General features: G+C 30.4%; 10 pseudogenes; all 10 read right to left on the bottom strand.

The window, feature by feature from the left end:
• Positions 1–12,475: 12,475 nt before the first annotated feature.
• Positions 12,476–12,594, bottom strand: LOC149703845 (5S ribosomal RNA; annotated as a pseudogene).
• A 138-nt stretch (positions 12,595–12,732) lies between these two features.
• On the bottom strand, positions 12,733–12,851 carry LOC149703844 (5S ribosomal RNA; annotated as a pseudogene).
• Positions 12,852–13,505: 654 nt separating this feature from the next.
• Positions 13,506–13,624, bottom strand: LOC149703843 (5S ribosomal RNA; annotated as a pseudogene).
• A 656-nt stretch (positions 13,625–14,280) lies between these two features.
• LOC149703842 (5S ribosomal RNA) lies at positions 14,281–14,399 on the bottom strand (annotated as a pseudogene).
• Positions 14,400–15,309: 910 nt separating this feature from the next.
• On the bottom strand, positions 15,310–15,428 carry LOC149703841 (5S ribosomal RNA; annotated as a pseudogene).
• A 140-nt stretch (positions 15,429–15,568) lies between these two features.
• LOC149703840 (5S ribosomal RNA) lies at positions 15,569–15,687 on the bottom strand (annotated as a pseudogene).
• Positions 15,688–15,825: 138 nt separating this feature from the next.
• On the bottom strand, positions 15,826–15,944 carry LOC149703839 (5S ribosomal RNA; annotated as a pseudogene).
• A 396-nt stretch (positions 15,945–16,340) lies between these two features.
• LOC149703838 (5S ribosomal RNA) lies at positions 16,341–16,459 on the bottom strand (annotated as a pseudogene).
• A 653-nt stretch (positions 16,460–17,112) lies between these two features.
• Positions 17,113–17,231, bottom strand: LOC149703837 (5S ribosomal RNA; annotated as a pseudogene).
• Positions 17,232–17,371: 140 nt separating this feature from the next.
• LOC149703836 (5S ribosomal RNA) lies at positions 17,372–17,490 on the bottom strand (annotated as a pseudogene).
• Between the last annotated feature and the right edge of the window lie 97 nt (positions 17,491–17,587).

Genomic DNA, 17,587 nt, shown 5'->3' with positions numbered 1-17,587 from the left:
TTGGAAAATAGTGAAAAAATTCTAAAAATGTGCTTTTCTGGTCGAGAAACGTCGATTTTGAAAATGGTATTAAAAATCGAGGTACATTTTTATTTATTGATCAATCGAGATGAAATCACTTTTAATGAGTATTTTATAGGTAATTAAGCTGAATTCGGTCAAAACTTTGTCCAGAAAAAAATGCATTCAAAAGTGTACCGAAAAAATCGCATGTTTTTTTTCTTCAAGATACAAAATCCGTGACAACGATTTCTTATTGAAAATTGAATTTGAACAGTTTTTTGAATGAATATCTTTACATTTGCTTGAATTACAGCAAAAAATACAAAAATAATGGTTTCAGTGGTCATATTTTAAAATAGTGAAAAAATTCTAAAAATGTGCTTTTCTGGTCGAGAAACGTCGATTTTGAAAATGGTATTAAAAATCGAGGTACATTTTTATTTATTGATCAATCGAGATGAAATCACTTTTAATGAGTATTTTATAGGTAATTAAGCTGAATTCGGTCAAAAATTTGTCCAGAAAAAAATGCATTCAAAAGTGTACCGAAAAAATTGCATGTTTTTTTTCTTCAAGATACAAAATCCGTGACAACGATTTCTTATTGAAAATTGAATTTATACCGTTTCTTGAATGAATATCGTTACATTTGCTTGAATTACAGCAAAAAATACAAAAATAATGGTTTCAGTGGTTATATTTGAAAATAGTGAAAAAATTCTAAAAATGTGCTTTTCTGGTCGAGAAACGTCGATTTTGAAAATGGTATTAAAAATCGAGGTACATTTTTATTTATTGATCAATCGAGATGAAATCACATTTATTGAATATTTTGTAGGTAATTAAGCTGAATACGGTCAAACATTTGTCCAGAAAAAAATGCATTCAAAAGTGTACCGAAAAAATCGCATGTTTTTTTCTTCAAGATACAAAATCCGTGACAACGATTTCTTATTGAAAATTGAATTTAAACAGCTTTTTGAATGAATATCGTTACATTTGCTTGAATTAAAGCAAAAAGTACAAAAATAATGGTTTCAGTGGTCATATTTGAAAATTGTGAAAAAATACTCAAAATGTGCTTCTCTGGTCGAGAAACGTCGATTTTGAAAGTGGTATTAAAAATCGAGGTACATTTTTATTTAGTGATCAATCGAGATGAAATCACTTTTAATGAGTATTTTGTAGATAATTTAGCTGAATTCGGTCAAACATTTGTCCAGAAAAAAATGCATTCAAAAGTGTACCGAAAAAATCGCATATTTTTTTTCTTCAAGATACAAAATCCGTGACAACGATTTCTTATTGAAAATTGAATTTATACAGTTTTTTGAATGAATATCGTTACATTTGCTTGAATTAAAGCAAAAAGTACAAAAATAATGGTTTCAGTGGTCATATTTGAAAATAGTGAAAAAATACTCAAAATGTGCTTTTCTGGTCGAGAAACGTCGATTTTGAAAATGGTATTAAAAATCGAGGTACATTTTTATTTATTGATCAATCGAGATGAAATCACTTTTAATGAGTATTTTATAGGTAATTAAGCTGAATTCGGTCAAACATTTGTCCAGAAAAAAATGCATTCAAAAGTGTACCGAAAAAATCGCATGTTTTTTTTCTTCAAGATACAAAATCCGTGACAACGATTTCTTATTGAAAATTGAATTTATACATTTTTTTGAATGAATATCGTTACATTTGCTTGAATTAAAGCAAAAAGTACAAAAATAATGGTTTCAGTGGTTATATTTGAAAATAGTGAAAAAATTCTAAAAATGTGCTTTTCTGGTCGAGAAACGTCGATTTTGAAAATGGTATTAAAAATCGAGGTACATTTTTATTTATTGATCAATCGAGATGAAATCACATTTATTGAATATTTTGTAGGTAATTAAGCTGAATACGGTCAAACATTTGTCCAGAAAAAAATGCATTCAAAAGTGTACCGAAAAAATCGCATGTTTTTTTCTTCAAGATAAAAAATCCGTGACAACGATTTCTTATTGAAAATTGAATTTAAACAGCTTTTTGAATGAATATCGTTACATTTGCTTGAATTAAAGCAAAAACTACAAAAATAATGGTTTCAGTGGTCATATTTGAAAATAGTGAAAAAATACTCAAAATGTGCTTCTCTGGTCGAGAAACGTCGATTTTGAAAATGGTATTAAAAATCGAGGTACATTTTTATTTATTGATCAATCGAGATGAAATCACTTTTAATGAGTATTTTATAGGTAATTAAGCTGAATTCGGTCAAAAATTTGTCCAGAAAAAAATGCATTCAAAAGTGTACCGAAAAAATCGCATGTTTTTTTCTTCAAGATACAAAATCCGTGACAACGATTTCTTATTGAAAATTGAATTTAAACAGCTTTTTGAATGAATATCGTTACATTTGCTTGAATTAAAGCAAAAAGTACAAAAATAATGGTTTCAGTGGTCATATTTGAAAATTGTGAAAAAATACTCAAAATGTGCTTCTCTGGTCGAGAAACGTCGATTTTGAAAGTGGTATTAAAAATCGAGGTACATTTTTATTTAGTGATCAATCGAGATGAAATCACTTTTAATGAGTATTTTATAGGTAATTAAGCTGAATTCGGTCAAACATTTGTCCAGAAAAAAATGCATTCAAAAGTGTACCGAAAAAATCGCATGTTTTTTTTCTTCAAGATACAAAATCCGTGACAACGATTTCTTATTGAAAATTGAATTTATACATTTTTTTGAATGAATATCGTTACATTTGCTTGAATTAAAGCAAAAAGTACAAAAATAATGGTTTCAGTGGTCATATTTGAAAATAGTGAAACAATACTCAAAATGTGCTTTTCTGGTCGAGAAACGTCGATTTTGAAAATGGTATTAAAAATCGAGGTACATTTTTATTTATTGATCAATCGAGATGAAATCACTTTTAATGAGTATTTTATAGGTAATTAAGCTGAATTCGGTCAAACATTTGTCCAGAAAAAAATGCATTCAAAAGTGTACCGAAAAAATCGCATGTTTTTTTTCTTCAAGATACAAAATCCGTGACAACGATTTCTTATTGAAAATTGAATTTATACATTTTTTTGAATGAATATCGTTACATTTGGTTGAATTAAAGCAAAAAGTACAAAAATAATGGTTTCAGTGGTCATATTTGAAAATAGTGAAAAAATACTCAAAATGTGCTTCTCTGGTCGAGAAACGTCGATTTTGAAAATGGTATTAAAAATCGAGGTACATTTTTATTTATTGATCAATCGAGATGAAATCACTTTTAATGAGAATTTTATAGGTAATTAAGCTGAATTCGGTCAAAACTTTGTCCAGAAAAAAATGCATTCAAAAGTGTACCGAAAAAATCGCATGTTTTTTTTCTTCAAGATACAAAATCCGTGACAACGATTTCTTATTGAAAATTGAATTTGAACAGTTTTTTGAATGAATATCTTTACATTTGCTTGAATTACAGCAAAAATACAAAAATAATGGTTTCAGTGGTCATATTTTAAAATAGTGAAAAAATTCTAAAAATGTGCTTTTCTGGTCGAGAAACGTCGATTTTGAAAATGGTATTAAAAATCGAGGTACATTTTTATTTATTGATCAATCGAGATGAAATCACTTTTAATGAGTATTTTATAGGTAATTAAGCTGAATTCGGTCAAACATTTGTCCAGAAAAAAATGCATTCAAAAGTGTACCGAAAAAATCGCATGTTTTTTTTCTTCAAGATACAAAATCCGTGACAACGATTTCTTATTGAAAATTGAATTTATACCGTTTCTTGAATGAATATCGTTACATTTGCTTGAATTACAGCAAAAAATACAAAAATAATGGTTTCAGTGGTTATATTTGAAAATAGTGAAAAAATTCTAAAAATGTGCTTTTCTGGTCGAGAAACGTCGATTTTGAAAATGGTATTAAAAATCGAGGTACATTTTTATTTATTGATCAATCGAGATGAAATCACATTTATTGAATATTTTGTAGGTAATTAAGCTGAATACGGTCAAACATTTGTCCAGAAAAAAATGCATTCAAAAGTGTACCGAAAAAATCGCATGTTTTTTTCTTCAAGATACAAAATCCGTGACAACGATTTCTTATTGAAAATTGAATTTAAACAGCTTTTTGAATGAATATCGTTACATTTGCTTGAATTAAAGCAAAAAGTACAAAAATAATGGTTTCAGTGGTCATATTTGAAAATTCTGAAAAAATACTCAAAATGTGCTTCTCTGGTCGAGAAACGTCGATTTTGAAAGTGGTATTAAAAATCGAGGTACATTTTTATTTAGTGATCAATCGAGATGAAATCACTTTTAATGAGTATTTTGTAGATAATTAAGCTGAATTCGGTCAAACATTTGTCCAGAAAAAAATGCATTCAAAAGTGTACCGAAAAAATCGCATGTTTTTTTTATTCAAGATACAAAATCCGTGACAACGATTTCTTATTGAAAATTGAATTTATACAGTTTTTTGAATGAATATCGTTATATTTGCTTGAATTAAAGCAAAAAGTTCAAAAATAATGGTTTCAGTGGTCATATTTGAAAATAGTGAAAAAATACTCAAAATGTGCTTCTCTGGTCGAGAAACGTCGATTTTGAAAGTGGTATTAAAAATCGAGGTACATTTTTATTTAGTGATCAATCGAGATGAAATCACTTTTAATGAGTATTTTATAGATAATTAAGCTGAATTCGGTCAAAAATTTGTCCAGAAAAAAATGCATTCAAAAGTGTACCGAAAAAATCGCATGTTTTTTTCTTCAAGATACAAAATCCGTGACAACGATTTCTTATTGAAAATTGAATTTATACAGTTTTTTGAATGAATATCGTTACATTTGCTTGAATTAAAGCAAAAAGTACAAAAATAATGGTTTCAGTGGTCATATTTGAAAATAGTGAAACAATACTCAAAATGTGCTTTTCTGGTCGAGAAACGTCGATTTTGAAAATGGTATTAAAAATCGAGGTACATTTTTATTTATTGATCAATCGAGATGAAATCACTTTTATTGAATATTTTGTAGGTAATTAAGCTGAATTCGGTCAAACATTTGTCCAGAAAAAAATGCATTCAAAAGTGTACCGAAAAAATCGCATGTTTTTTTTCTTCAAGATACAAAATCCGTGACAACGATTTCTTATTGAAAATTGAATTTATACAGTTTTTTGAATGAATATCGTTACATTTGCTTGAATTAAAGCAAAAAGTACAAAAATAATGGTTTCAGTGGTCATATTTGAAAATAGTGAAAAAATACTCAAATTGTGCTTTTCTGGTCGAGAAACGTCGATTTTGAAAATGGTATTAAAAATCGAGGTACATTTTTATTTATTGATCAATCGAGATGAAATCACTTTTAATGAGTATTTTATAGGTAATTAAGCTGAATTCGGTCAAACATTTGTTCAGAAAAAAATGCATTCAAAAATGTACCGAAAAAATCGCATGTTTTTTTATTCAAGATACAAAATCCGTGACAACGATTTCTTATTGAAAATTGAATTTATACAGTTTTTTGAATGAATATCGTTACATTTGCTTGAATTAAAGCAAAAAGTACAAAAATAATGGTTTCAGTGGTCATATTTGAAAATAGTGAAAAAATACTCAAAATGTGCTTCTCTGGTCGAGAAACGTCGATTTTGAAAGTGGTATTAAAAATCGAGGTACATTTTTATTTAGTGATCAATCGAGATGAAATTACTTTTAATGAGTATTTTATAGGTAATTAAGCTGAATTCGGTCAAACATTTGTCCAGAAAAAAATGCGTTCAAAAGTGTACCGAAAAAATCGCATGTTTTTTTTATTCAAGATACAAAATCCGTGACAACGATTTCTTATTGAAAATTGAATTTATACAGTTTTTTGAATGAATATCGTTATATTTGCTTGAATTAAAGCACAAAGTACAAAAATAATGGTTTCAGTGGTCATATTTGAAAATAGTGAAAAAATACTCAAAATGTGCTTCACTGGTCGAGAAACGTCGATTTTGAAAGTGGTATTAAAAATCGAGGTACATTTTTATTTAGTGATCAATCGAGATGAAATCACTTTTAATGAGTATTTTATAGGTAATTAAGCTGAATACGGTCAAACATTTGTCCAGAAAAAAATGCATTCAAAAGTGTACCGAAAAAATCGCATGTTTTTTTTCTTCAAGATACAAAATCCGTGACAACGATTTCTTATTGAAAATTAAATTTAAACAGTTTTTAGAATGAATATCGTTACATTTGCTTGAATTACAGCAAAAAATACAAAAATAATGGTTTCAGTGGTTATATTGGAAAATAGTGAAAAAATTCTAAAAATGTGCTTTTCTGATCGAGAAACGTCGATTTTGAAAATGGTATTAAAAATCGAGGTACATTTTTATTTATTGATCAATCGAGATGAAATCACTTTTAATGAGTATTTTATAGGTAATTAAGCTGAATTCGGTCAAACATTTGTCCAGAAAAAAATGCATTCAAAAGTGTACCGAAAAAATCGCATATTTTTTTTCTTCAAGATACAAAATCCGTGACAACGATTTCTTATTGAAAATTGAATTTATACAGTTTTTTGAATGAATATCGTTACATTTGCTTGAATTAAAGCAAAAAGTACAAAAATAATGGTTTCAGTGGTCATATTTGAAAATTGTGAAAAAATACTCAAAATGTGCTTCTCTGGTCGAGAAACGTCGATTTTGAAAGTGGTATTAAAAATCGAGGTACATTTTTATTTAGTGATCAATCGAGATGAAATCACTTTTAATGAGTATTTTATAGGTAATCAAGCTGAATTCGGTCAAAAATTTGTCCAGAAAAAAATGCATTCAAAAGTGTACCGAAAAAATCGCATGTTTTTTTCTTCAAGATACAAAATCCGTGACAACGATTTCTTATTGAAAATTGAATTTATACAGTTTTTTGAATGAATATCGTTACATTTGCTTGAATTAAAGCAAAAAGTACAAAAATAATGGTTTCAGTGGTCATATTTGAAAATAGTGAACCAATACTCAAAATGTGCTTTTCTGGTCGAGAAACGTCGATTTTGAAAATGGTATTAAAAATCGAGGTACATTTTTATTTATTGATCAATCGAGATGAAATCACTTTTATTGAATATTTTGTAGGTAATTAAGCTGAATTCGGTCAAACATTTGTCCAGAAAAAAATGCATTCAAAAGTGTACCGAAAAAATCGCATGTTTTTTTTCTTCAAGATACAAAATCCGTGACAACGATTTCTTATTGAAAATTGAATTTATACAGTTTTTTGAATGAATATCGTTACATTTGCTTGAATTAAAGCAAAAAGTACAAAAATAATGGTTTCAGTGGTCATATTTGAAAATAGTGAAAAAATACTCAAATTGTGCTTTTCTGGTCGAGAAACGTCGATTTTGAAAATGGTATTAAAAATCGAGGTACATTTTTATTTATTGATCAATCGAGATGAAATCACTTTTAATGAGTATTTTATAGGTAATTAAGCTGAATTCGGTCAAACATTTGTCCAGAAAAAAATGCATTCAAAAATGTACCGAAAAAATCGCATGTTTTTTTTATTCAAGATACAAAATCCGTGACAACGATTTCTTATTGAAAATTGAATTTATACAGTTTTTTGAATGAATATCGTTACATTTGCTTGAATTAAAGCAAAAAGTACAAAAATAATGGTTTCAGTGGTCATATTTGAAAATAGTGAAAAAATACTCAAAATGTGCTTTTCTGGTCGAGAAACGTCGATTTTGAAAATGGTATTAAAAATCGAGGTACATTTTTATTTATTGATCAATCGAGATGAAATCACTTTTAATGAGTATTTTATAGGTAATTAAGCTGAATACGGTCAAACATTTGTCCAGAAAAAAATGCATTCAAAAGTGTACCGAAAAAATCGCATGTTTTTTTTCTTCAAGATACAAAATCCGTGACAACGATTTCTTATTGAAAATTAAATTTAAACAGTTTTTAGAATGAATATCGTTACATTTGCTTGAATTACAGCAAAAAATACAAAAATAATGGTTTCAGTGGTTATATTGGAAAATAGTGAAAAAATTCTAAAAATGTGCTTTTCTGGTCGAGAAACGTCGATTTTGAAAATGGTATTAAAAATCGAGGTACATTTTTATTTATTGATCAATCGAGATGAAATCACTTTTAATGAGTATTTTATAGGTAATTAAGCTGAATTCGGTCAAACATTTGTCCAGAAAAAAATGCATTCAAAAGTGTACCGAAAAAATCGCATGTTTTTTTTCTTCAAGATACAAAATCCGTGACAACGATTTCTTATTGAAAATTAAATTTAAACAGTTTTTTGAATGAATATCGTTACATTTGCTTGAATTAAAGCAAAAAGTACAAAAATAATGGTTTCAGTGGTCATATTTGAAAATAGTGAAAAAATACTCAAAATGTGCTTTTCTGGTCGAGAAACGTCGATTTTGAAAATGGTATTAAAAATCGAGGTACATTTTTATTTATTGATCAATCGAGATGAAATCACTTTTAATGAGTATTTTATAGGTAATTAAGCTGAATACGGTCAAACATTTGTCCAGAAAAAAATGCATTCAAAAGTGTACCGAGAAAATCGCATGTTTTTTTTCTTCAAGATACAAAATCCGTGACAACGATTTCTTATTGAAAATTAAATTTAAACAGTTTTTAGAATGAATATCGTTACATTTGCTTGAATTACAGCAAAAAATACAAAAATAATGGTTTCAGTGGTTATATTTGAAAATAGTGAAAAAATTCTAAAAATGTGCTTTTCTGGTCGAGAAACGTCGATTTTGAAAATGGTATTAAAAATCGAGGTACATTTTTATTTATTGATCAATCGAGATGAAATCACTTTTAATGAGTATTTTATAGGTAATTAAGCTGAATACGGTCAAACATTTATCCAGAAAAAAATGCATTCAAAAGTGTACCGAAAAAATCGCATGTTTTTTTTCTTCAAGATACAAAATCCGTGACAACGATTTCTTATTGAAAATTAAATTTAAACAGTTTTTAGAATGAATATCGTTACATTTGCTTGAATTACAGCAAAAAATACAAAAATAATGGTTTCAGTGGTTATATTGGAAAATAGTGAAAAAATTCTAAAAATGTGCTTTTCTGGTCGAGAAACGTCGATTTTGAAAATGGTATTAAAAATCGAGGTACATTTTTATTTATTGATCAATCGAGATGAAGTCACTTTTAATGAGTATTTTATAGGTAATTAAGCTGAATTCGGTCAAACATTTGTCCAGAAAAAAATGCATTCAAAAGTGTACCGAAAAAATCGCATATTTTTTTTCTTCAAGATACAAAATCCGTGACAACGATTTCTTATTGAAAATTGAATTTATACAGTTTTTTGAATGAATATCGTTACATTTGCTTGAATTAAAGCAAAAAGTACAAAAATAATGGTTTCAGTGGTCATATTTGAAAATAGTGAAAAAATACTCAAAATGTGCTTCTCTGGTCGAGAAACGTCGATTTTGAAAGTGGTATTAAAAATCGAGGTACATTTTTATTTAGTGATCAATCGAGATGAAATCACTTTTAATGAGTATTTTATAGATAATTAAGCTGAATTCGGTCAAACATTTGTCCAGAAAAAAATGCATTCAAAAGTGTACCGAAAAAATCGCATATTTTTTTTCTTCAAGATACAAAATCCGTGACAACGATTTCTTATTGAAAATTGAATTTATACAGTTTTTTGAATGAATATCGTTACATTTGCTTGAATTAAAGCAAAAAGTACAAAAATAATGGTTTCAGTGGTCATATTTGAAAATAGTGAAAAAATACTCAAAATGTGCTTTTCTGGTCGAGAAACGTCGATTTTGAAAATGGTATTAAAAATCGAGGTACATTTTTATTTATTGATCAATCGAGATGAAATCACTTTTAATGAGTATTTTATAGGTAATTAAGCTGAATTCGGTCAAACATTTGTCCAGAAAAAAATGCATTCAAAAGTGTACCGAAAAAATCGCATGTTTTTTTTCTTCAAGATACAAAATCCGTGACAACGATTTCTTATTGAAAATTGAATTTATACATTTTTTTGAATGAATATTGTTACATTTGCTTGAATTAAAGCAAAAAGTACAAAAATAATGGTTTCAGTGGTCATATTTGAAAATAGTGAAAAAATACTCAAAATGTGCTTTTCTGGTCGAGAAACGTCGATTTTGAAAATGGTATTAAAAATCGAGGTACATTTTTATTTATTGATCAATCGAGATGAAATCACTTTTAATGAGTATTTTATAGGTAATTAAGCTGAATTCGGTCAAACATTTGTCCAGAAAAAAATGCGTTCAAAAGTGTACCGAAAAAATCGCATGTTTTTTTTATTCAAGATACAAAATCCGTGACAACGATTTCTTATTGAAAATTGAATTTATACAGTTTTTTGAATGAATATCGTTACATTTGCTTGAATTAAAGCAAAAAGTACAAAAATAATGGTTTCAGTGGTCATATTTGAAAATAGTGAAAAAATACTCAAAATGTGCTTTTCTGGTCGAGAAACGTCGATTTTGAAAGTGGTATTAAAAATCGAGGTACATTTTTATTTAGTGATCAATCGAGATGAAATCACTTTTAATGAGTATTTTATAGGTAATTAAGCTGAATTCGGTCAAAAATTTGTCCAGAAAAAAATGCATTCAAAAATGTACCGAAAAAATCGCATGTTTTTTTTCTTCAAGATACAAAATCCGTGACAACGATTTCTTATTGAAAATTGAATTTATACAGTTTTTTGAATGAATATCGTTACATTTGCTTGAATTAAAGCAAAAAGTACAAAAATAATGGTTTCAGTGGTCATATTTGAAAATAGTGAAAAAATACTCAAAATGTGCTTTTCTGGTCGAGAAACGTCGATTTTGAAAATGGTATTAAAAATCGAGGTACATTTTTATTTATTGATCAATCGAGATGAAATCACTTTTAATGAGTATTTTATAGGTAATTAAGCTGAATTCGGTCAAACATTTGTCCAGAAAAAAATGCATTCAAAAGTGTACCGAAAAAATCGCATGTTTTTTTTCTTCAAGATACAAAATCCGTGACAACGATTTCTTATTGAAAATTGAATTTATACATTTTTTTGAATGAATATCGTTACATTTGCTTGAATTAAAGCAAAAAGTACAAAAATAATGGTTTCAGTGGTCATATTTGAAAATAGTGAAAAAATACTCAAAATGTGCTTTTCTGGTCGAGAAACGTCGATTTTGAAAATGGTATTAAAAATCGAGGTACATTTTTATTTATTGATCAATCGAGATGAAATCACTTTTATTGAATATTTTGTAGGTAATTAAGCTGAATTCGGTCAAACATTTGTCCAGAAAAAAATGCGTTCAAAAGTGTACCGAAAAAATCGCATGTTTTTTTTCTTCAAGATACAAAATCCGTGACAACGATTTCTTATTGAAAATTGAATTTATACAGTTTTTTGAATGAATATCGTTACATTTGCTTGAATTAAAGCAAAAAGTACAAAAATAATGGTTTCAGTGGTCATATTTGAAAATAGTGAAAAAATACTCAAATTGTGCTTTTCTGGTCGAGAAACGTCGATTTTGAAAATGGTATTAAAAATCGAGGTACATTTTTATTTATTGATCAATCGAGATGAAATCACTTTTAATGAGTATTTTATAGGTAATTAAGCTGAATTCGGTCAAACATTTGTCCAGAAAAAAATGCATTCAAAAATGTACCGAAAAAATCGCATGTTTTTTTTATTCAAGATACAAAATCCGTGACAACGATTTCTTATTGAAAATTGAATTTATACAGTTTTTTGAATGAATATCGTTACATTTGCTTGAATTACAGCAAAAAATACAAAAATAATGGTTTCAGTGGTCATATTTTAAAATAGTGAAAAAATTCTAAAAATGTGCTTTTCTGGTCGAGAAACGTCGATTTTGAAAATGGTATTAAAAATCGAGGTACATTTTTATTTATTGATCAATCGAGATGAAATCACATTTATTGAATATTTTGTAGGTAATTAAGTTGAATACGGTCAAACATTTGTCCAGAAAAAAATGCATTCAAAAGTGTACCGAAAAAATCGCATGTTTTTTTCTTCAAGATAAAAAATCCGTGACAACGATTTCTTATTGAAAATTGAATTTATACATTTTTTTGAATGAATATCGTTACATTTGCTTGAATTCCTAAATGGTCTCCCTCCCAAGTACTGCCTGCGCTCGAAGCTGCTTAACTTCAGTGATCGGACGAGAACCGGTGTTTTCCGCGTGATATGGCCGTTGCCGAGAGCACTAGTTAATCATTCGAACTTAAAATTAATTAGACAAATTAAACTTTCTGCATCTTTTTAAACAATAACAAAAATAATATATGTTTGCTTTTTCATATCTGGTGGAATTTAAAAGAGAAAACAAAAGTGAATAAGACAACGACACGCAGTGTTCCTAAATGGTGTCCCTCCCAAGTACTGTCTGCGCTCGAAGCTGCTTAACTTCAATGATCGGACCAGAACCGGTGTTTTCATCGTGATATGGCCGTTGCCGAGAGCTCTAGTTGATAAGTCAAATTTAAAATTAATTAGACAAATTAAACTTCCCTCATCTTTTTAAAAAAATAACAAAAATAAAATGTTTCCTTTTTTCATATCTGGTGGAATTTAAAAGAGAAAACAAAGTGAATAAGCCAACGGCACGCAGTGTACCTAAATGGTCTCCCTCCCAAGTACTGCCTGCGCTCGAAGCTGCTTAACTTCAATGATCGGACGAGAACCGGTGTTTTCCGCGTGATATGGCCGTTGCCGAGAGCACTAGATAATAATTCGAACTTAAAATTAATTAGACAAATTAAACTTTCTGCATCTTTTTAAACAATAACAAAAATAAAATATGTTTGCGTTTTTCATATCTGGTAGAATTTAAAAGAGAAAACAAAAATGAAAAAGCCAACGGCACGCAGTGTTCCTTAATGGTCTCCCTCCAAAGTTCTGCCTGCGCTCGAAGCTGCTTAACTTCAATGAGCGGACGAGAACCGCTGTTTTCAGCGTGATATGGCAGTCGCCGAGAGCACTAGTAAATAATTCGAATTTAAAATTAATTAGACAAATTAAACTTGCTGCATCTTTTTAAAACAATAACAAAAATAAAATGTTTGCTTTTTTCATATCTGGTGGAATTTAAAAGAGAAAACAAAAGTGAAAAAGCCAACGGCACGCAGTGTTCTTAAATGGTCTCCCTCCCAAGTACTGTCTGCGCTCGAAGCTGCTTAACTTCAATGATCGGACCAGAACCGGTGTTTTATCGTGATATGGCCGTTGCCGAGAGCTCTAGTTGATAAGTCAAATTTAAAATTAATTAGACAAATTAAACTTCCCTCATCTTTTTAAAAAAATAACAAAAATAAAATGTTTCCTTTTTTCATATCTGGTGGAATTTAAAAGAGAAAACAAAGTGAATAAGCCAACGGCACGCAGTGTTCCTAAGTGGTCTCCCTCCCAAGTACTGCCTGCGCTCGAAGCTGCTTAAATTCAATGATCGGACGAGAACCGGTGTTTTCCGCGTGATATGGCCGTTGCCGAGAGCACTAGTTAATAATTCGAACTTAAAATTGATTAGACAAATTAAACTTTCTGCATCTTTTTAAACAATAACAAAAATAAAATATGTTTGCTTTTTTCATATCTGGTAGAATTTAAAAGAGAAAACAAAAATGAAAAAGCCAACGGCACGCAGTGTTCCTTAATGGTCTCCCTCCAAAGTTCTGCCTGCGCTCGAAGCTGCTTAACTTCAATGAGCGGACGAGAACCGTTGTTTTCAGCGTGATATGGCAGTCGCCGAGAGCACTAGTAAATAATTCGAATTTAAAATTAATTAGACAAATTAAACTTGCTGCATCTTTTTAAAACAATAACAAAAATAAAATGTTTGCTTTTTTCATATCTGGTGGAATTTAAAAGAGAAAACAAAGGTGAAAAAGCCAACGGCACGCAGTGTTCCTAAATGGTCTCCCTCCAAAGTTCTGCCTGCGCTCTAAGCTGCTTAACTTCAATGAGCGGACGAGAACCGTTGTTTTCAGCGTGATATCGCAGTCGCCGAGAGCACTAGTAAATAATTCGAATTTAAAATTAATTAGACAAATTAAACTTCCTGCATCTTTTCAAAACAATAACAAAAATAAAATGTTTGCTTTTTTCATATCTGGTGGAATTTAAAAGAGAAAACAAAAGTGAAAAAGACAACGGCACGCAGTGTTCCTAAATGGTGTCCCTCCCAAGTACTGTCTGCGCTCGAAGCTGCTTAACTTCAATGATCGCACCAGATCCGGTGTTTTCATCGTGATATGGCCGTTACCGAGATCTCTAGTTGATAAGTCAAATTTAAAATTAATTAGATAAATTAAACTTAACTCATCTTTTTAAAAAAATAACAAAAATAAAATGTTTCCTTTTTTCATATCTGGTGGAATTTAAAAGAGAAAACAAAGTGAATAAGCCAACGGCACGCAGTGTTCCTAAATGGTCTCCCACCCAAGTTCTGCCTGCGTTCGAAGCTGCTAAACTTTAATGGTCGGACGAGAACCGGCGTTTTCCGCGTGATATGGCCGTTGCCGAGAGCACTAGTTATTAATACGAACTTAAAATTAATTAGACAAATTAAACTTCCTGCATCTTTTTAAAACAATAACAAAAATAAAATGTTTGCTTTTTTCATATCTTGTAGAATTTAAAAGAGAAAACAAAAATGAAAAAGCCAACGGCACGCATTGTTCCTAAATGGTCTCCCTCCAAAGTTCTGCCTGCGCTCGAAGCTGCTTAACTTCAATGAGCGGACGAGAACCGTTGTTTTCAGCGTGATATGGCAGTCGCCGAGAGCACTAGTAAATAATTCGAATTTAAAATTAATTAGACAAATTTAACTTCGTGCATCTTTTCAAAACAATAACAAAAATAAAATGTTTGCTTTTTTCATATCTGGTGGAATTTAAAAGAGAAAACAAAAGTGAAAAAGCCAACGGCACGCAGTGTTCCTAAATGGTGTCCCTCCCAAGTATTGTCTGCGCTCGAAGCTGCTTAAATTCAATGATCGGACCAGAACCGGTGGTTTGATCGTGATATGGCCGTTGCCGAGAGCTCTAGTTGATAAGTCAAATTTAAAATTAATTAGACAAATTCAACTTCCCTCATCTTTATAAAAAATAACAAAAATAAAATGTTTCCTTTTTTCATATCTGGTGGAATTTAAAAGAGAAAACAAAGTGAATAAGCCAACGGCACGCAGTGTTCCTAAATGGTCTCCCTCCCAAGTACTTCCTGCGCTCGAAGCTGCTTAACTTCAATGATCGGACGAGAACCGGTGTTTTCCGCGTGATATTTCCGTTGCCGAGAGCACTAGTTAATAATTCGAACTTAAAATTAATTAGACAAATTAAACTTTCTGCATCTTTTTAAACAATAACAAAAATAAAATATGTTTGCTTTTCTCATATCTGGTGGAATTTAAAAGAGAAAACAAAAGTGAAAAAGACAACGGCACGCAGTGTTCCTAAATGGTGTCCCTCCCAAGTACTGTCTGCGTTCGAAGCTGCTTAACTTCAATGATCGGACCAGAACCGGTGTTTTCATCGTGATATGGCCGTTGCCGAGAGCTCTAGTTGATAAGTCAAATTTAAAATTAATTAGACAAATTAAACTTTCCTCATCTTTTTAAAAAAATAACAAAAATAAAATGTTTCCTTTTTTCATATCTGGTGGAATTTAAAAGAGAAAACAAAGTGAATAAGCCAACGGCACGCAGTGTTCCTAAATGGACTCCCTCCCAGGTACTGCCTGCGCTCGAAGCTGCTTAACTTCAATGAACGGACGAGAACCGGTGTTTTCCGCGTGATATGGCCGTTGCCGAGAGCACTAGTTATTAATACGAACTTAAAATTAATTAGACAAATTAAACTTCCTGCATCTTTTTAAAACAATAACAAAAATAAAATGTTTGCTTTTTTCATATCTTGTAGAATTTAAAAGAGAAAACAAAAATGAAAAAGCCAACGGCACGCATTGTTCCTAAATGGTCTCCCTCCAAAGTTCTGCCTGCGCTCGAAGCTGCTTAACTTCAATGAGCGGACGAGAACCGTTGTTTTCAGCGTGATATGGCAGTCGCCGAGAGCACTAGTAAATAATTCGAATTTAAAATTAATTAGACAAATTAAACTTGCTGCATCTTTTTAAAACAATAACAAAAATAAAATGATTGCTTTTTTATATCTGGTGGAATTTAAAAGAGATAACAAAAGTGAAAAAGCCAACGGCACGCAGTGTTCCTAAACGGTCTCCCTCCCAAGTACAGCCTGCGCTCGAAGCTGCTTAACTTCAATAAGCGGACGAGAACCGGTGTTATCAGCGTGATATGGCCGCTGCCGAGAGCACTTGTTAATAATTCGAATTTAAAATTAATTAGACAAATTAACCTTCTTGCATCTTTTTAAAACAATAACAAAAATAAAATGTTTGCTTTTTTCATATCTGGTAGAATTTAAAAGAGAAAACAAAAATGTAAAAGCCAACGGCACGCATTGTTCCTAAATGGTCTCCCTCCAAAGTTCTGCCTGCGCTCGAAGCTGCTTAACTTCAATGAGCGGACGAGAACCGTTGTTTTCAGCGTGATATGGCAGTCGCCGAGAGCACTAGTAAATAATTCGAATTTAAAATTAATTAGACAAATTTAACTTCGTGCATCTTTTCAAAACAATAACAAAAATAAAATGTTTGCTTTTTTCATATCTGGTGGAATTTAAAAGAGAAAACAAAAGTGAAAAAGCCAACGGCACGCAGTGTTCCTAAATGGTGTCCCTCCCAAGTATTGTCTGCGCTCGAAGCTGCTTAAATTCAATGATCGGACCAGAACCGGTGGTTTGATCGTGATATGGCCGTTGCCGAGAGCTCTAGTTGATAAGTCAAATTTAAAATTAATTAGACAAATTCAACTTCCCTCATCTTTTTAAAAAATAACAAAAATAAAATATTTCCTTTTTTCATATCTGGTGGAATTTAAAAGAGAAAACAAAGTGAATAAGCCAACGGCACGCAGTGTTCCTAAATGGTCTCCCTCCCAAGTACTGCCTGCGCTCGAAGCTGCTTAACTTCAATGATCGGACGAGAACCGGTGTTTTCCGCGTGATATGGCCGTTGCCGAGAGCACTAGTTAATAATTCGAACTTAAAATTAATTAGACAAATTAAACTTTCTGCATCTTTTTAAACAATAACAAAAATAAAATATGTTTGCTTTTTTCATATCTGGTGGAATTTAAAAGAGAAAACAAAAGTGAAAAAGCCAACGGCACGCAGTGTTCCTAAATGGTCTCCCTCCAAAGTTCTGCCTGCGCTCTAAGCTGCTTAACTTCAATGATCGGACCAGAACCGGTGTTTTCATCGTGATATGGCCGTGGCCGAGAGGTCTAGTTGATAAGTCAAATTTAAAATAAATTAGACAAATTAAACTTCCCTCATCTTTTTAAAAAAATAACAAAAATAAAATGTTTCCTTTT

Source organism: Phalangium opilio, unplaced genomic scaffold (genome assembly GCF_054372755.1).
Source record: "Phalangium opilio isolate 3A_F unplaced genomic scaffold, DU_Popi_V2 ptg000017l_1, whole genome shotgun sequence".
NCBI classification, from domain to species: domain Eukaryota; kingdom Metazoa; phylum Arthropoda; class Arachnida; order Opiliones; family Phalangiidae; genus Phalangium; species Phalangium opilio.
This window is presented reverse-complemented; position numbering and strand designations above follow the sequence as displayed.